A 21382-nucleotide genomic window follows, 5' to 3' on the forward strand; every position below is an offset into this window, starting at 1 on the left:
TATTCCTTCACATATTACTCTGGGTCAGGTGTCATGCTAAATGCTGTCATGTGTCATTATTTGTTAGCCACATTTTTACAGATAACTGACACAGGAAAGTTAAGAGAATTAGATAAATGTGAACATGTCCAGAATTATAGGTATATCTTGGAGATAATGTGGGTTTGGTTCCAAACCACTTTAATAAAGTGAAATAAGTGAATATTGAAATGAGTTTCAATTTTTTTTGGTTTCCCAGTGCACATAAACGTTATATTTACACTAGTCTATTAGGTATGCAATATCACTATGTCTAAAAAATGTACATACCTTAATTTAAAAATACATTATTGCTAAAAAATCTGAGCTTTCAGCAAGTCATAATCTTTTTGCTGGTTGAGGGGTTCTTGCCTTGATGTTGATGGCTGCTGTTTGATCAGGGTGGTGGTTGCTGAATGATGGGGTACTGTGGTAATTTCTTAAAATAAGACAAAAAATGAAGTTTGCCATATCACTGAACTCTTTCTTTCACAAAAGATTTCACTGTAGCATGCGATGCTGTTTAATAGCATTTTACCCACAGTGGAATCACCCTCTGAAACCCTGCCACTGCTTTATCAACTATGTTTATGCAATATTCTCAATCCGCTGTTGTCATTTCAACAACATTCACGACATCTTCACCGGGAGTAGATTCCATCTCTAGAAACCACTTTTTTTGCTCATTTATAAAAAGTAACTTCTCCTTCATTATAGTTTTATTGTGAGATTATACCAATTCAGTCACATGTTCAGGTGCCAATTCTAACTCTAGTTTTGTTATTTCCACCACATCTGCAGTTACTTCCTCCACTGAAATCTTAACCCCTCAAAGTTATGAATTAGGGTTGAAATAAACTTCCAAACTCCTGTAAGTGTTGATATTTTGACCTCCAACCATGAATCGCAAATATTCTCAATGACATTTAAAATGATTAATCCTTTCCAGAAGGTTTTCAATTTATTTTGCCCAGGTCTATCAGAGAAATCACTGTCTATGGCAGCTATAGCCCACAAAAAGTATTTCTTACATAATAAGTCTTGAAAGTAAAAATGACTCTTTAATCTCCAAGAGGCAGAATGGATGTTGCATTAGCAGCGTGAAAATACATTAATCTCATTGTGCATCTCCATCTTGGTTGACTGGGCACACTGTCAATTGTCAGTGATATTCTGAAAGGAATCTTTTTATTCTGAACACTAGGTTCCAACATTGGGCTTAAACTATTCAGTAAATCAAGCTGTAAACATGTGTTGTCATCCAGTCTTTGCTGTTTCATTTATAGAGCACAGGCAGAATAGAATTAGTAGCATTCTTAAGGGCCCTAGGATTTTTGGAATGGTAAATGAGCATTGGCTTCAACTTAAAGTCACCAGCTGCATTCACCTCTGAAAGAGATTCAGCCTGTCTTTGAAGTTTTGAAGCCAGGCATTGATTTCTCCTCTGTAGCTATGAAAGTCCTAGATGGCATTTTCTTCCAATAGAAGGTTGATTCATCTGCATTGATAAGCTGTTGTTTATCATCTTCATCAATGATCTTGGCAAGATTTTCTGGATAACTTGCTGCAGCTTCTACATCAGCACTTGCTGCTTCACCTTGCATTTACTTCTAATGTTACGGAGACAGCTTCTTTCCTTAAACCTTATGAACCAGAATTTTCTAGCGTCAGAATTTTCTTCTGCAACTTCCTCATCTCTCTCAGCTTTCATAGAATTGAAGAGAGTTAGGGCCTTATTTTTGATTATGCTTTGGTTTAAGGGAATGTTGTTGCTGGTTCAATCTATCCAAACCACTCAAACTCTCTCCGTATCAGCAATAAGTCTGTTTCACTTTCTTATCATTCGTGTGTTCACTGGAATAGCACTTGTAATTTCCTTCAAGAACTTTTCCTTTGCACTCACATCTTGCTTAACCATTTGGTACAAGAGGCCTAGCTTTTGGTCTGCCTCAGTTTTTGACATGTCTTCCTCACTAAGCTTAATCATTTCTAGCTTTTTATTTAAAGTAGGAGACATGCAATTCCTCCTTTCACTTAAACATTTAGAGGACATTGTAGGGTTGTAAACTGGCCTAGTTTCATTATTGTTGTGTCTCAGAGAATAGGGAGGCCCCAGGAGAGGGAGAGAGATGGGGGGACAGCAAGTCCATTGAGCAGTCAGAACACACAACATTTATTGATTAAGTTTTCCATCTTATATGGATGTACATGGTTCGTGGTATTCCCGAACAATTACAGTAGTGACAAAGATTGCCTATCCCAGATCACCATAATAGATGTAATAGTGAAAGTGTTTGAAATATTGAGAGAATTACCAAACTGTGACCCAGAGACAAGAAGTGGGCATGTGTTGTTGATGAAATGGTACTGATGGACCTGCTCAATGCAGTGTTGCCACAAATCTTCAGTTTGTAAAAATGCAGTATCTGTGAGGAGCAATAAATTGAAGTGCAATAAAACAAGCTATGCCTGTAGCATAAAGTAGGTGACCTTGAGTTCCTGTGTCCAGCTGGCCTGAAATATCAAATATTAGTAGGAAAACATAAGGATACATGATAAAGTATAAGCATTTTTTACTAATATCTAAATCCTTGCCTTTTATCAATATAAATCTCCCAGAGTTGCATTTGTCTATCCTACTCTGATGTTTTAAAATTAACTTCATTTGTATATCTAGATTACTATTAAATCAATACATTTATTCACATTGACATTTAATTTAATAAACTAATCCTTGAGACCAGATATTTCTGTGTCCAGTGAATACGAAAATAAAATAAATAAAACTCTAGCTTAAGGGTAATAAACTGAGACACATATATAGAAAAAATTACAGAATAGCACAATAGGTGGTATAATGTAAGGTTTATAGTATAACCTATAAAAGGAGGTGGCCTTAGAAGGAGAGATGGCAAGCTCCACAGAGAAAATGACATTCCGGCCCCTTTCTCAAACCTCGGTCAGAGATCAATTACCAGGCATTGGAGAGGAAGGATGAAGGCGGAGAGTATTTCCCCATCCATAGAATGATTTAGCAATTTCTACCACAAGCCAGGGACTTAAAATATAAATAGTTGTTGTGGTAACTTCACAATATATGAGAAAAAAATCATTTCAACTTAATTAAGCACCTGCTATGTTCAGGCATTATTTCAAAAAAATGAAGTTTTTACCTTATAGTTCAAAAGCAATTAGTCTCAAACTGCTAAAAGTTCTAACTTTACTTGTAAAAAGCACAAATAAACTAAAAATTTTGCTTCAAAGCACAAAAATTTTACTTGATGCTAGAAGAGATGAACATATTTGATGCATTTTATAAAGCATCTTTATTGTTACTTGGTAAGTTTAGAGCTTTAAATTTAGAAAATAATAACAAATATGTTGACTTGTTATAAAAGCACACCCAGATTTAATTTGAAATAATAGATACAAAATTAAAGGTCTATATATAACTTTGGAAGCACTTTAATGATTTTTAAATCTAAAACTAATCAAACTAAAAATATTAAAATGTAAGTGTTTATGGCCATTACCTATTTCTTTGCTGTTTTGATAAGTAATGAAAATTTTAAAAAGATCTTAGCATATCTGTCTTTTCCTGTGGGTAAAAACATATCATCTTACTGTGAATGTTAAAGGTTAGAAAAAGCAAACACTCATACTCAGGCCTAAGGAAACAAGAAATCTGAGATTGTATAAATAATAATTCACAATGAAAAGTAATACATTCTTATTTAAACAAATACAGTTGGAAATTTTTTTCCATTTGAAAGCAAATAAAATGTTCTTTGTTCTGTTTTTCACTTCAAAACATTGCTAAAATATGGATAGCCTACATTGTAGCACAATGAAAGGAAGTTAGCTTTTTAGAAGTACTATTTTCCTTTTTCTTTTTTTTTTTTTAAGACAGAGTCTCACTCTGTCATCCCTAGTAGAGTGCTATGGCATCATCATAGCTCACTGCAGCCTCAAACTCCTGGGCTCAAGCAATCCTCCTGCCTCAGCCTCCTGAGTAGCTGAGACTATAGAAGTGTGCCACAATACCCAGCTAATTTTTCTATTTTTAGTAGAGACGGAGTCTCATTCTTCCTCAGGCTGGTCTTGAACTCCTGAGCTCAAGCAATCCTCCCACCTTGGCCTCCCAAAACACTATGATTACAGGCGTGAGCCACTGCACCTGGCCTTACTGATTTTTTTTTTTCCTAATCTTCTTTATTCCCTTTTCTTTAAAAATCTTCCAGCACTCCCAGATCACTCATTTTAAATTCTATTCTACAGGTGCCACACAAATGTAACATTTTCTGATCACATTGATTTCCAAGCTCTACTAACTTTACCAGGAGCAGAGGCCGGTCTGAGGACAGCACACTCCCTCTTTGTGTAACTTACTCCTGGCCTCTGCTGGTAGTTTTTACTGTAGTCTCTCCTTCTCTATCGGTCAACTGAGTTAGACAAAAAGCAACAGAGTTTTGCTTTCCCTATCAAAGGTAACCCCCAAAGTCCCTGGAACAGGACAAGATTCCTTTTACCCTGAACTTAGGTGAGCTTCAGTCTTTAAGCCCATGAATAAATGTTCGCACGCATGAGCAACCTCTTTGAATGAGGTCACTGGGGAAATAATTATTTAAATCTAATTGCAATTCCACCTAAATCGTATCTTATACCCCTTCGTCCTTTGGGCTAAGTAGAACCAAGGCTGTTTCTGGTGAGTACTTTAAAAGTCATTGTGCTTATCACCAGAATGCGATTGAAGTACAGGTGACATAATTTTGTTGTGTGTTGATGGACTTTTTAAACAATCACATCACCATTTTTACTCCTTGTGAATATCACTTCTTATTGAATTTGTGAAATAACAGTATTTTTTTCCAGAGGCATGTTTATTGAAAAACCCAAGTTGTGTCGTGTTACACTAGTGGCTAACTCAAAAAGAGTGCTTTCTATAGCCCAGACAGTGCTTAACCAGACACCATTCTGAAAACATTATAGGCCCATCTAAATGCATCTTCACAACCCTTTAAGTATTACTATTTTCTCGATATTATGATGTCAGAAGTGATTATCTGAGAGATTAGGTAACTTGCTCAAGGTCAAGCCATGCTGAGAGTCAAACACTGGCAGCTGCATTCAGACCCTGCTTCTTTAGCCATTATTGTATCACACTATTATTAATATCTATTACTATCCATAAAACAATGTAAAAAAGAAAAAGGATTTATGAAATTTCTCTTAATATTTTCACAAGAGAATAAGGATTATAAGTAACAGAAAATATAAATATTTACATAAATACAATAAAATTCTACCCAAATCTAAGTAAATTTTGTAACTAATTTAGACATGACCATGTTTTGGCACTTTAATGTCTTATCAGCCTTGTCTTTCTCCGATGACAATGCCCCCTATGATAGCAGCCCAGATATAATTGAAGATAATATCATATTCATTTGAGAAAAGAAAACTTCATAGTGTACAATATATATTTGAAGATTTTATCATAGTCGCAGTTTTACTTTGTAAAAATGATTGAAGACAAATATATTTTAATTTTCAAAAATTAAAGTCATGTAAATTGAGATAGGACCTGCCCTAGCAGAAGTTACTGCCACTCCTTCCATCTGATCTCTACTAACTGATCTCTGATTTTGTATTACAGGTATTTCACGTCTATGAAATAGCTCACAGCAGCCTCAAACTCCTGGGCTCAAGCAATCCTCCTGCCTCAGCCTCCTGAGTAGCTGAGACTATAGGAGAATGCCACAACACCCAGCTAATTTTTCCCAAGCTTCAGGGGTTGAATATTGATTAATCTAAGCCAATGATTCTTTGACAATAAGAGATGTATACCAAACATGTAACAAAATCCTGACCATTGAGGCATAAAGGAAAGTCAGCCAGAGATCTGTAGTGACAGTTTTTCTCAGTTTTAAAAGGCTGACCTCTGCCTCTGGACATTGTGATATAAAGACATGATACTTGAAATTGCTGCAGCCACTTTGCACCCATGAGATAAAAGCCAAGAAAAAAACAACATAGAGGCCTAACATTGGCAGGCCCATGAATTAACCAGCTTGGAATCATCCTATTGACTCCTCGTTATATGAAAAAAATAAATGTGTCCCTATTTGAGCTATTTTTATTGGAGTATTTTTTTATTTGTTGACAAAACATCCCAACTGATACAATGATAGACCTTAGAAAATGTTTGCTGACATTTCCATAGCGCTTGCCAAATAATAAATATTAGGAAATAATTATCAATTTCCAAAAGGGTTGCCTTTCTCTAGAGTACCCATTCTAAAATATATTTTTAAAATGGTTATCAAAAAATATTATCTTGATAACGCAATTATTTGCTTGAATTTCATTGTGTGCATATATACATATACATAATCCCCTATTTATGATAGTTCAACTTTATGATGGTGCAAAAGTAATACACAGTCAGTAGAAACCATACTGTAGTGCAGTATTTAATAAATTACATGATATATTTAGCAAAATTATAAAATATGCTTTGTGTTAGATGATTTTATCAATTGTAGGCTAATATAAGTGTTCTGAGCCAATTTAAGAAAAAAGTAAAATATGATGTTCAGTAGGTTAGGTGAATTAAATGCATTTTGACTTACAATATTTGGATATTTCCAGTTCACTATTGGTTTATTGAGATGAAACCCTATTGTAAGTCAACCAGTAGCTGTACAATCAAATTAAAATAAAGCACAAAGAAATGCTATAAGACTTCCAACAGCTAGAAGGGTATATTTCTTCAAAGGGAGAAAACATTGCATGTTTTCAAAATCAAATCAAAATTCAAAATAAAAATTAAATCCAAGTTTCTATCACTCCAGGAATTAGAATTGTCTAACCTGACAAAGGAAATGTGAAATATATAATTAACTAATTGGAACCAAAGAAAAGCCATCATGGTAACCAGGAAAGGGCCTTCCATTTGCTTTGGCAAGACTATCAGGGAAACTCTACAAGTTTTCTTGAAACTTCCTTTGATTTCCTATGATTTCTTTGGAGTATTATAAAAAATAAAGAAAAAAGACAATTCCAAGCTTTAGGTTAAAAGGAAGGAAAGGTGCTACAAAACTAATTTATTCACTCAATACTTACTGACCATGAATTATTAATATATTCCACACCTTGAGCTTGGCACTGGGTTACAAAGATGAAGAAAATGTAATCTTGAATGGATTGTGGTTTTGTTAAGAGGATATATATTGTAAAATAACAGAAGGGGTTTTCAATGGATGAATAGACATTTTCCAATCACAGATGATGGAGAAAGAGCAACAGAAGCAGAGGAAGTAGCACACGTAAATTCAGAGGTAGGAGGGGACTGATATATTTGGAAGAGTATAAAAACTCTTTTTAGAGAGGTGCCAAAAGTGAGGAGAATGAATGGAGCCCAGACCTTGAAGCTCCCTGCATGATATATTCTGAGGAGCTTGAACTTTATTCTGTAAGCAGAATGGAACCTTTAAGTAATTATAACTGGGGAGAGGGACAGGATAAGAGTCTGCACTTTTAAAAGGTCACAGGAAAAGCAGTAAATTGGGAGAAGATGCCCAGCTATATGACTAATAAAATAATGCTGGAAAGATATAGCCCCTGAACTAAAACTTGTATTCAGCTTAATGAAGGGAAGGTGCACCCATTCTAGACAGGTTGGATTAATGGGGAATGTGCTTGCAGTGCCTAGTGGCAGCCATGGCAAAGAGGGCTGTAAAATTGGAAAGCAACCCCTAAGAATCATTACTGTGAGTGGGAAAAACACTCTTGGTAAGCTTTTTTGATATCATTCTGGAACATAACAGCAAGGGTAGAAAGAAGAAAACTAATGAAAAGCAACAATCCCTACAAAAGCAGAGGAAAACAAAAATACACAAAGGGTCAAAGGACCCAGAAACTTTGCACTTGTTTTATATTGGCTCTAGTTGAAGTAACAAACACAAGTATAAAGCTCACAAGTAGCAGAGGAGATAATAAGGGTACCAACGGTTTTCAATTAAGAAATATTTAATCTCCTAATTTCACATTACAAACGGGTGTCCTGGGGTTGGGGTTCGTCTCTGAGATTTGGCTTCCAAGGTAGTGCAGAATCAGGGCAGCACTTCAGTATCGTGGAAGGGGGTGCTGTGAGGGGCAGACGGAGGGGATAAGAGATGAGGCAAAGGCCAAGAGACAGAAAGCTCCCCTGCAAAATGTCACAGACCAAAAGGCAGGGGACACTGTAATTTCATTTACATAGTGTAGAGTCAGAAACTAGACTCAAGAAGAATCTCATTAGAAAAAAGCAATGGATAAAATGATTACATGAACCTGTTTTTAGTTGAATATATTTATAGATTATCTTGTTGGCCAGGGAGTATATAAATGTAAATGCATTATGATGGTTTAAAAATGTAGGATAAAGAGAAAAAGAAAACCTATGCCTATACCCAATGGAAAATGAGGAGGCTCTCCAAGACATAATCTAGGTAGTTTTCATGAATAAAAACAACCACCACTGTTGCCCTCAAGACTGATATGCTCTGTAAACAAGAATTACACATAAGCAAAAAAGAGAATGATGCCCGTTTTATTCTAGTATAATTTGTACAACCAGTTTAAGAATATCTGTGATGTGTCAAAAGTTTGGAGAAACACATCAAGTATAGGAATATTGCTGCTAAGAAAATGAATAGCGTTAATTCTCTTTCATTTCCATTTCAAATAGATACCTGCTGCTAAGCAAGGCACATGAAATATCCCTTTGACATTCAAAAAAAAAAGTAATAAATGTTCATCTGTAGAAACTTTCCAGACATAATATTAAAGAACAATCATATCCAAAAGCATTTAGCTAACTATATGCAAATTTGACACTGCCTAAAATAAAGACTCCAAGAGTACTACCTTAACTTCCCAAGTAAATAAATGGATATTTTTATATTTGTATTATTTGCCTTTTATTACTGTTCCCAAAGAATCAACTCAGTTTTCAGGCTCCTGCTCTAATTTAACTTTTGAACCATTCAAATTTAAGGATCAAAGGTGATCCGTGTGTTGTGTAAGACATGAATAAGTCTCATCTCCTAGGCCCACGACAGGCATGTCTAATCTTTAAAAATATTTAAACCACATTGTTCCAAAAGTTAAAATGTTTACCTGGAATTTTTACTTCTTAATTTCAGTTTCCTGTTCAGTAAATTATTATTTCTGGCTAACATGCAATAGAGTTATATGTTTTCCTCAAAAACAGGAAAGATGAAATAGGATCCCATGAAAGGAAAAAACTTAAAGGACAAAGTGAAGAATGAATATTTTGGTTTAGATGATGTCTCCAAGTAACTAAAGGGCATACTTTATAAAGTTCAATCAAAATAGCTTATTAACAAGATACCATGAGAAATAAAGCAGAGTTAGAAATCATTTTTTGTATTGCTTTTGTCATATTTTAAGACCAGCCAAAAAAAAAAAAAATACCAAGGATAGAGAAAATAATCATACGTATGGCACTGAAATCCCAAACTTATTATCCAGCTCATATTTCAAAAAATGCTGGCAGGTAACAAAATTCTAGAAGCTCATTTTTGGAGTTTTAAGACCAGCCAAAAAAAAAAAAAATACCAAGGATAGAGAAAATAATCATACGTATGGCACTGAAACCTTAAATTTATTATGCAGCTCATATTTCAAAAGCATATATGTAAAGCAATGAAATTGGTATACTTAACAATATTCTAAATGTCTGAAATATTACATTGCTCAAAGGAAAGACACTTTTTCTATGTGTGGCTTATGGAATCAAGCTTAATTATAGCTTTATCTCACCTCCTCCTCTCTTCCCCCACCCAGCACTTCCTCTACAGACTTATAAGAAGTTTCAAAGTAAATTATTAGCATGGGATGTTTTCACTCACTGAATCCATACATTACAGAAATATATTGAGTATCATTCAATCATGAACTTGAATCACTTACTAGATATTCTTTAACTAAAGCATATTATGAATGTTTATTATTTATATTGTTAAAAATTGCTGAGTGGATTTACAGTGTTCTCACAAAAATAACTATTTGAAGTAATTCATGTTAATTTAGCAAAATTTAGTCATTCCACTATATATATATACACACACACACTTCGAAACATGTTGTACACAATAAATACAATTTTATCTGTCAATGTAAAAAATAAAATTAAAAATACAAAAAAATCAACAAAAGAAAGTCTTGTTGTATGACAGAAAAAAATCAGATTATACCATATGTTTCAGGAGGTATCTGGAATATCTAAATAGAAAGTTAACATATATATTTAACCACATTTATATAAGTTCTACTGAGATGCATGTTTTCAGAAATATGTTGATTTAAGAATTCCCAACTTTAAGGTTTTACAACTCAACATCAAGCTCTTTCTCTTTGTAGTAAGCAGAAAGACTCTTCAATTTCTTTACAAATAAGCTTCACTAAGTAAAATTAAAATTATATTTCATTTTATTTCAGATCTGCTAATGGTATATATTTAAGTAACAAACTAGACTTACGGTATAAGTGCAAAACAGTGAATCAATTCCCTTAACAATTTGTGCATATCAGTTATAGTTATTATACACAGATTGATCTCTTGTGATTCTTATTGGTTATCAGATTGTTAGCATGGTAGGAATAACATTTTGTATTACCCAATGTGTTGAGCATACCATAGGGGTTAGGGACGAAATTACCAACGAACTCTACTAGAATCTTATCCTTCCTAGTCACCAAAGTAGTGGAAATTGGATTTCAGGTGTGTAGGTTTAATCATTGAAATAACAAAGAACTTCGTCATGAGGAAGAGAAAACAGCCCAACATCCAGAAGCTAGCCTGGTACTGTTAGTTAGGTCTTGTTTCTAGATACTGGCCTGGCATTTGCAGTTAGGCCCTGGATTTCTCCTTTTGAACATAAACAACTCACGAACATTAAGTTCACATAAGACCACTCTGTGACCATGATGGAACAGGACAAAACAAGGCCCCTCTATAATCATGTCTGAACACAGACCACTTATGAACATCGTCCAAGCCACAGATACCACCCATTCCCTTTCCCATCTAATATGAGTGACTGCTCCTTCTTTATCAAGTATAGCTTTAGCCTCAGTGTAGTCTTCCTCCTCCTTGATAAGATTAAGACACTCAATTGTAAAATTACCCTGCCTCCTGACATCGTCCAATTAATAGCAAACCTCTACTCCCTTCAACATCACTCTCCTCCCCCGATCAACTAACCAAAGTCCAAATTCTATAACACATTTTTCTTCTAACACTATCTTACTGAGTCACCCTCAACTCCCTGTGATAACAACTCTATCTCTCTTTGCAGTGAGTAACGAACTCAACTGGTCAACTACAGATGTGTTTCTAGTGGTCTTTGGCTAAAAGACATGGGCAGTAATAAGTCACTTAAAAAGCATGGCTCCTAATACCAGTGTTATCAGGAGGCTATGACATATCTGGTAGCACAATCTCTCAGAATTTTTAAGAATGAACCTTCAAAGAAGGAAAATTAGAAGATGTCATCATGATGAGGAACAGAAGAGATTATTATGGGTGTGCAAAATGACATTAGACAAAGATTTTGAGATTAGAGCAGCCCTGTCAAGTGCGGAAGAAAAGAGCGAGGCAAGATGAGGAGCACAGCGAGGTTACAACGGAGGGACAGGTCATTTGCTGTCCTTCGAAACTTCTCCCACTCTTTTTTTTTTTTTTTTTTTTTTTGAGAACTGAAACCTGCATCTGTGCCTCAGGCCAGTCGTAGGGAGAAGCAGGGAGAAGGCCTTTTGTTCTTATCCCAGGTGGCACCAGCCCCGCAGGTGAAACATGCAAGAGCTTTATTATGATTCTGTTTCAAAAGATGATAGAGGAGAATTCTAAATCTGTATCACCAAAACTTCACTAAAGGGAAGACGTCTCAGCCACCACATTGAAGATATACTATTCTTATATCTACAAAAGAGGACGTAATAGTAAAATATCATTAGGAAAATAACAACCCTCCCAGTAAATGGCTATCAAAATAATAGTAGGTGAATTTTAAATAACTTCTTAGAAGGCATTAAAACACACTCTGTATTTAGAAGGGAAGAAAATCTTGGTAATCAATGAGGTGGGAACTACAGTGTACAAATGCAAATTAGGAAAAGCATAAAAGTAATAGTGACAATGATATTACAAATAACAATCTAGCAAAAATGAATTTCATAAAAGTAGCACTGTGAGTACCAAGTTAAGCATTTTTGATTACACTCATGCATACCAATTTTTGAGGAGGACTGTGCTAAGCCTTGTCTGATTTAATCAGCTGTTAAAACTGAGCTGTGTGCTTTGACATAATACTTTCTCACTCTCCAGTTTCCAACAATCGCTTGCCTTGTTTTCCAAGAGAAGGAAGGACTTGAAACTAGATCAGAAGCTGAGCTTGGCTCACCTTTCATAGTGCATGTCCTTGCCTAATCTTATCTTGCCCTCAACCCTTTGCCTGCATGGCAAGCACCTGCTGGGTAATTATGCCTGTAAGCTGAACCACATTCTGATCTGGCTGCCTTTACTAGCAGACCACAGCCTAGAAGATAGGCAAAGTCTAGCTGCAGCCTTTTTGCTGTTATTATCTGCTGGCTCTAAAACTGTTATTGTCTCTCCTATCAAGTTCTTTCTTGTTGTTGAAGTGTTCAGCTTACATTTGAAATTACTTTCCTATCATAGTTTGAATCAGTAACTGTATTTCTTTAAATTTATTTATGCTTTTATTTTCCCAGGGACATTGGCATATGTTTTATTAATAAGTAGCCCTTGCAAGAGTAAAATAAGATAAATTCCTTAAGTGTTCTTAGTCTGGACTTTTAATTGGAATAAAATATGAGAATCAACAAAACAACCCCCTCCCAAGTAGTTCACAGCATGTCTGTGAAGTCAGATTCACAGACAAGCAATTAAAATAGATTGTCACACCTACACCCAGGTGGGGGGACTGAATGCTGGGGTTAGTGGAGGAAGTGATACCTTCCTTGAGGATCCTAGCATACAGGTCCAGGTAAAGAAGGTGGGAGAGGTTGTAGGGGATCAAAGGCCTTCCCCCAAACAGAAGCCCCTGAGAAAGCATACAAAAGAGGAAACATACAACTGAGAAAGCATACTTTGGTAAAGCTTTGGTACAGTGTAGGAGTATTGGGAGAGCAAGACACTAGAAAGGTGGGCACAGATGACCATGATTGTGAGGCCCTAATATAACACATAATATGCCAAACTGAAGCAGGTGCCTTGAATACCTAGAAATTTATTCCCTCAGGAATTTATCTTCAGAGCATATAGGACTACAAGGATTTTAGGGAGGGACTACATGATAAAATTGGGGTTTAGGAGGAAGCCCAGGCATCAGCATGGAGAAAGGACTGGAGAGATGGTTAGAGGAAACCCATTGAAATAATCTAGGCAGGAAATTATATGGTTTAACTTGCAAAGAGGCTCCAGAGAGGGAGAAGTTGGGAAAGATTTCAGAAATATTTAGTGTATGTGGGGAGATATTTAGAAGGTAGCATGAATAGCTAAGCGTTGGCGAGTAACTACGTAGGCAGAGGGGGAAAAATAATCAAGAATGAGTCCCAGGTTTCAGGCTTTAGTAACAAGATGGAAGGAGATATGAAATAGTATTAACCTGGAGGAGAAAGAGATGAGACTAGATTTGGGGGTGAGGTGGGGTTGGCCCAGTCTGGGTTTAATACTAGCATTTTCACTAACTAGCTGCAAGACCCAGGGCCAGTTTTAAAATTTCTCCAAGTCTGTTTACTCATTTGTAAAACAGGGATAACAGTACCTACTTAAAATTATTGTAAAAATTAAATAGTTAAGTATCATATAGCATTTACCACATACAAGGCATTTGCATTAAATATTTACATGTATTAACTTGCTTATTTTGAACAATTACCCTATAAGGTAGTTACTGTTATTATCTCTATTTTACAGATAGGGAAACAGAGGCACAAAGAGGTTTATTAACTTGCTCAAGATCTCAAAGCTGGGAAATAATAAGTCTAAGTTTCAAACCTATGCAATCTGACAATAGATAGTGTGCCTCAACCAATAATTTATGACGTTTCTCATTAAATAATAGACACTTCACATAACTATCAGAGTGCTTTGCAGTCACTGAATAGCTATTATAATTTAATCCATTCACTTATTTAAAAATAATTTGCAGTGTATACATTTTACCAAACACTAGGATAGATTTGAGCATAGTGTAAAACACACTCACTTTGGGATTATTTATAATATTGAACATAAAGATAATACACAGCATGAATCAGAACGCAGTGACAATGTTATGTATTAAAGGAGTTTAGATACTTTCAACTCAAGTTATGGAGCGTCCACATCTAAAACTCAACCAGCAGTCACAGAGATCATCTGGGCCTGAAGAGTGATTGGGGTCTCTTCCACATACAGATTACAGTGGAAGTCTTGAAAATGGCTAAGATCACTTAGTAGGTAGGAGGTCTGGTGGGAGAGCCTAGAAAATCTAGAGAAATGGAAACTGGGGAAAACAATTGACTAGGCAAGGGTTTAAAAGCTCACTTAACTTCTATGAGCCTCTGAGTTCTTCTTTGTAAAAATTAGTGGTTTAAGGGTATGCTAAGAAGTATCCCCATGTCCAATGTTTGCAGCTTTTGCGGTGAAAAAATGTAAACATTGGGAGAGCAGCTGAAAGTAAATTTCCAACCCTAAGCTTCAGGAAAAAGCCAAGCTTTTCATAGCTGTTGCTTTGCCATGGTAAATAATTAGTAAGTGCTTTCCTTTTTTACAAAAGACCATTCAGATTGTTTCGACTACTTTTGTTTATTCTACAAGATTTCAGCTTCAGAAATGCTCTGGCTGTTACTATGTACAGAAGTTTTCATGGGAGATTTGAGAGAACAAAATGGCACCTTTAATACTCAAGAGGAATGTTAATGGGTAGAGGAGATAATGGGAATAATTACAGTAAGCTTCTTTTCTATTTGCCTCTTAATATGAGGATTTGCTTTTTCCCTTGCTTAATCTTATATTTCCTGACTTCATCTGGTAAAACAAATGGAATATCGTTGAACTATTGTAATAGGACTACAGTACAAGGATGCAATACACAGAAGTTTGGAAGACTAAGGGGAAGGAACTTTCAAGAGACTCTTGATGAGGTCATGAAGGAATTAAGGGATGGAGAAAAAATGACTGCACCTTTACCACCAGCCGGCCACCACCTCCAACCCCCAGAAAGGGTTTGGGGATACTGTGTGACTAGGGTAGCAAAGAAGAGCTACTGTGCATGCTGTGGTTGTTCATACAGTGAAAAGCGGAGAAATCACAACTCCACACCTGGAGTGAAGGTTAGCAAATCTCCAAGATAACCACTGGACCCAGTGTGGAACCAACTGGCTGAATGTTGCTCTCTGGTCTCATCCAAAACTCAGTACACGCAATAAAGACATCTAAGAGACTGAACACAGAAATAAGCGCATCTAAGTTTTGCATGCAGATGCAGATGCAGAAAAGATCTAAGACTTCAGTGAAACGAATGAGCTTCATGGACTGATTCACTGAGAAATTCTCAGCATCTGGGAGTCTACATAGTGTAATATAAATTATAGAACATTTCTCTTTTAAATTTCACAGTTTTGTGAGTAGAGGATACTGCAAAAACAAACCCAGCCAGACATGTTAGGAAAGACAGGGGTAATAACATTACATAAGACTACCTATCTGAGGATTTCACTCACAAAAAGCTGCACAGACTAAATATTTTATGGTACAATTTGGATACTTTAAAAAATAGTGCTAAGCATAAGAAATGTTTTAAATTATTTAAATGATTCAAAATTCTTAAAATGTTACTCATAATTTTTAGTCAAAGGTGAACATTTTAGGTTAGGAAAGATTTAGATGTAATGTTTTAAAATAAATGAATAGAATCTATCTATTGAGTACTTACCATGGATCAAGCACTGGGACATTGTTGATACTAACACAAGAAGTTACAAATGACCCCTGCCTTTATGGAGTTTATATATTACCAAGAAGCTCTGATTATAAGCAACAGCAAAGGTCTATAAGCCGTGCCCTTATGACTGTTTATTACCAAGTCACAACTTGTACAACATCGCATTGCAATTCTGCATCTATGTGTCTAATTAGATGTACTGTTGCCCAAGCAGCTCTTAAAACGATGGGGCTTATAGAAACTAGAGGTCTCCCCAAAAGACCAAGTAAAAACTTAGTGTTTGTTCCCCATTTCAGACAAAACAGTTCAACAGCAAGTAAAGGAAGTTATCAAACCTAAAGCTGAGAGTCCAAGTTGAATTTATGTTATTTTATTCTGGAGGGGTTTCTATATGCTGTATGAAATTACTCCGCATTTTAAGAATAAATCATGTATTTGAAAAGGCAATGACAAAAAGCTTAGAGCAATGACAAAAAGCTTAGAGCAGGCAAGGAAAACAACTCTTATCTTCCTTCTACTTCTGTAAATGTAACTGTCACCTGTTTGGCCCATTTTTTTTCCAGGAAATTGATAGCTCCTTAAGGGGTCTGTTTGTGTGGGGCAGAGGAAAGTGGCAAAATTCAACCTGTGCTTTCATCATTTACTAAGCAAACAGTTTTTTTTTTTGCTTTTTAACTGTCACCAAAATATTTCATTCCATATGAACAAAATTTAGAACAACCACCTGTAAAATGATCCTGGGTTCTTATAAAGGTCAAGCACAATATTATTTCTAATAGTAATCCCTAGAGCACAGTAGGTACTCATTAAATATCTTTGAAAAAATATGCCAATGAATAAATAAGTTGGAAAGATAGCAACTCCATTTTTAAAATTTTCCTAGGCAAAGGCTTTCGCCATGGCAACACAATGTACGCATAACAAACTACTAACAGCTTGCAACCAGTACTCAGAACAAATCAAGAGTCAGCAAGACCAAAGGGTCAACTGAAGCCTCCAATTTGATTTAAGCTCTTGTAACTACAACTCCTAGGGCAGCTTTACTCTTGCCATCTAGGTCTAAGATTGTGGGGTGCAGCTTCAAGCCTACCCAAAAAATGAGCATCAAGGGTATAAGCCAGCAGGCAGGATGATCTTCTGACTGGGGAACAACTCTGAGAGTTAGCGAAGTGAAGAAAGCTGAGGGGAATATAAATAAGACTTTAGAATTAGGGCAGTGGCAGGATTAAGGAGAAGCCTTAGGGAGGAGCCTCGCACTTCTGAAGTATAGATGTTAACTGGGTGGTGATAAATGTATAATCTCCAGCTTAATTTATCCATCTGATCAAGACCAGATAGTCCAAGTTAAACTACATTCCTAAATTATATTAGTGGGATGTTTAACCTCATTAAATGTTGAAAGTGTACTTTTTAAGCTTGTAAGCATCTGCAAATATACAGAGATAGAAAAAAATCATACAAAATACTTCGAATGGAATTTTAAATAATTATATTAGTGCCCACATGCCACAGTTAAATCCCTAATAGTACTATTAATATCAGATGATAGAAAGAATTAAATTTTTTCAACCAGTTTAAGTTTTTGGTGTTTTAGGGTTCAGTCTTAAAGTAATTGTTGAAAAGTTCTCATTTACTTAATAAAAATTTATGTCTGCTCTCAAAAGTCACTGTGTTTATGTTCTATGCTATGAAACCACTGTACTGAATACACTAATTTTCATTTCTAAAACTTCCCAGAATGATACACAAGAAGTAGACCTTACAATGGCATCTGCTACACTTCAAATAGAGTCATAACAAAGTTCCAGATAGGACAAAGTGAGCCTCCAAATGAATTTCAGTTAGACTGAAGTGTTCTTATTAAGCCATACCTTAAAACAGGACAAAGCTACAAATATCCTTTTTGATTTCCTAAAAATTAAAATGAGCAAAGTGTAAGATTTATATTGGGAAGATTTCATGAGAAGAAACACTAAAAAACTGTCCTTGTTCCACTTTTAAACTTCACAAACATTGAAGAGCAAACAATGCTTTTCCATTTGAACACACTCTGGAGTCCTTGGTAAATGTAGCCAAGCTGTCTCCTATGTCCCTTCCATAATGCATGCCAATTTTCTGTCATTTCCTCCTTCATGTGATAGTGTTTGTGTGACAAAGGTCTCTGGGTGTATTTCAAAACATCTTCAACTATTTAACAGGGTGTCACCAAGCATCTATCTAAAAGTGTTACTTATTCTCCACATAGTGTAATTTATCAGAAGACACAAAACTGAATTCACCCCGCTTTCTCCATAAAGAAATGACTAAAAAGCCTATTGTGGAACCAATGGCATACTAACTGCCCTTTGTACAAAAAAAAAGAAGAAAAAAAAAAAAGTTTCCAGTGGCCTAGCCAATCTCTGTACTTCTACATACGTAAACAAAACAGTAACACTATTTAGTAAACTATATTCTTTTTATATTCCCTGTGTACTTATACTAGTCTTAGATGATTTCCTTTTCTTGATAACAGTCCATTGTTTGTGATTGAGAGAATCGCTGTAGATTAGACATCACTAAGAGTTCTGGTCTCCTGATATGGAAACATGGCCTCATCCCTCCCTCTAGCACGTCCTTGCTCCTCATTCTGGGCCACTCCTTTTAGGTTGCAAGACAGAGGCAACACGCATTACAACTTTCACCCAAAAGGCTGAAAACACAAACATCTGACCAATACATTTCCCCTTTTCATTAATATTATACCATTTCTTCTTAATTTCACAGTTTTGTGAATATTTTCAAAGAATTTATCTGTGAAGGTCTATTTTAGTTTATAAATATTAAGAATATATCAGTAGTTTGCTTCAGAAGCAAAGTGAGGCAGTCACAACAACAGCATATTATTATATTTCTTTGCTATAAGAGAAAGATTTCTATTTAATTGTCCCACTCTGCTGTTATAAACCATCTTTGTGATTGATTTGTCAGCACTTTAAAGCATTTTTACTTATTCAGTTTTGCCTGACAATGAGTTTTCTGAGTTCAAGAGCTTAGATTTTTTCCCAGGTGAAAATTGTTTATTGTCCTCAGGTGTTCGCTTTCTTTCTTAAATTCTGAGAACAGTTAATTACAAAGTTGTCATTGTCCTTTACAAAAGGATCGGATTCCAAATAATTAGTGTGTGTGTAGTACATCGTTTGAAAATATTTTCCTTTCATCTTGTCAAGATTACAGGAGTCTCATATATTGCCCCACAAATCCACTTTTATTACTTACTCAGGTATACCTGAGAACAAGACAGTTTGCCTATTTCTCTTCATTTGATCCAGATCCCACTGAGTTCTCTCACGGAGAGTAAGAAGTTTATGCTCTTGTAAGTATCAACCCAGAATGGTTCCCTAGAATTCAGTATAGCACCAAGCAACCATTCCCCAAAGAATAAAGGAAAATGACCTTCCTTTAAAGGTAAAGAAGTCCATTCAATTCATTTCCAGGCTTTGTAGAACAGCATGGAGAGACAGAAGGAATTGCTTTTTTTTTTAATATCAGTATCTGTCTCTAAATAAGTATACCATTAAGTTGACTGTCTGTATAAGTCATTATTCCATTATTCCTTGCATTGTTTCCTGGTCTTGTATAGCCATATTATGAAACAAACCATATAATAAAATTCTGGTATGTAACAAAATCTCTCCCCACCCCACAAATAAGATATCTGGTTTCTACCATCAATAAAATGTCTATGATCACTAATGATTAATAAGTTCTATGTGTGGAAAGACTTTTTTTTCTTCTTTCTAGGAGTTAAATTAAGAAGATAGGTCTTTGAGATTATTTCTTAAATATATTTGTTAGTTGTGAAAATAAGCCAAACACCTTTTCAGAGTCCTATGACCAAAGTTCATTCAATTTCTGGTCTCATTTTATTGAAATATTTTTCAAAGTTGGAAGACAAAAATGTAATTGGTCTTATTTTTAGAGTCCTTTTGAAAAGATTAATATTCTAAACAGCCTATAAGAAGATAAACATAAACTTAAAAAGAAATCTGTATAGAGTAAGACATGCTAGATCAACTAAGAAAAAGCTAAAGGAATAAAAATTTCCACTGAAAGTATACTTTTTAAAATCATGAGTTTAAGTTCTGATACTTTCTAAATAAAACACGAAATATGCAATTGGAAATTTCATAGAATGAATTTAGAGACTTGTGGAAATGTAAAATTTAAGGGTTAAAAGTCAGATTTCTTCAACCCTCTAGTTGAAAACTTATAAATATGTTAAAAGAAGTATCATAGACTAAATTATTATACCAGGTAGTAATTATCTTTCTAGAGAATTCAAAAATAATAATTGTTATTTACTAGCTTATAATACATCAACTACAAAGACATTTATAGCCATACTCCCAGACAAAAAGAATTCTGCTCACCAACTCCTAGAAGAGCTTGCTTTTTCAGATGTAGAACCTCAAGACTGGCTTCAGAGAGACTGTTGTAGGAGGAGACACTGAGTGTAAACACATGATTTCCACAGCACAGCAGCTGAGAACTCAGAAATGAGGCACGGGGTCTCACCCCTTCATCTCTCCTCAAGGTTATCCTGACATCTGAAAGCCATTGACAGCCCGAGACTTCCAGCACTTCTGATGCCTGCCTAACACGAGATAAATATAGATCTCTCACACCTGAGCCAAATGAAATGAAAGTTCACTTGAAAAATCTAATTTTGTGCCTCAGTTGAGGAAAATAAAACCTTTAATCCTTTTCCTGCTAAAACCTGTTATGCCTCATAATAGATAGTTGCTGTGCTTATGAAACATGGAAATTCAAATAATCAATCATTAATAATCAAATTGCTTTTCTTCATGATTACTGTTTGTTCTGATAGTATAGAGACATGCTCAGGTTTTCCTTCCTTAAGAGCAACACAATGAATACTGACTGTTAGTCAACAAACAGATTTTTGTTTCAGCAACTTTTACAAGTGAGTCCCTGAAATGTAAACATCTATCTGGTAAACTTTCTTAGTACTTTTTCTCCTATATGTTTCCAGTAGTAATTTGGTCATTTCTTGTTTGCTTCAATTAATGAGGCAGAAAGTGCCACGCCTTGCCAGGATCTTTTGGTTTAAATTATTGTTTTTTTAAAAAATCTTTGGAAGTAGTTGTACAATGTAGTTGATTTAGAATGAATCTTGCTTAATACTACTGGTAAACATGAATAAGGCTGCACCCTCAGCCCAAACAGACCCTGTGATTAAAGTTGTTACTCTGAAGATGTAATGACAATATTTTTAGCAATAAGTCATTTTCTGGGATTCATACATTAAGAATCTCTAATTCTATGTTAAAACAAAGTGATCGGAGAAA

The 21382-nt window shown here is 35.3% G+C and overlaps 1 protein-coding gene across 2 annotated transcripts in view; it reads right to left on the bottom strand.

Moving 5' to 3' along the window:
* The window catches only part of CD36 (CD36 molecule (thrombospondin receptor)), an 83788-nt gene extending 63149 nt beyond the window's left edge, over window positions 1-20639 (bottom strand). Inside the window, exon 1 of one of the 2 annotated variants that reach the window (XM_012650336.1) lies at window positions 20444-20639. The gene's annotated coding sequence lies outside the window, so the exon portion shown is untranslated. The remainder of the gene's footprint in view (window positions 1-20443) is intronic. The other variant, XM_012650337.1, reaches the window with a different exon arrangement.
* Between the last annotated feature and the right edge of the window lie 743 nt (window positions 20640-21382).

The sequence above is a fragment of the Propithecus coquereli genome, unplaced genomic scaffold, assembly GCF_000956105.1.
Source record: "Propithecus coquereli isolate 6110/MARCELLA unplaced genomic scaffold, Pcoq_1.0 Scaffold32, whole genome shotgun sequence".
NCBI classification, from domain to species: Eukaryota; Metazoa; Chordata; class Mammalia; order Primates; family Indriidae; genus Propithecus; species Propithecus coquereli.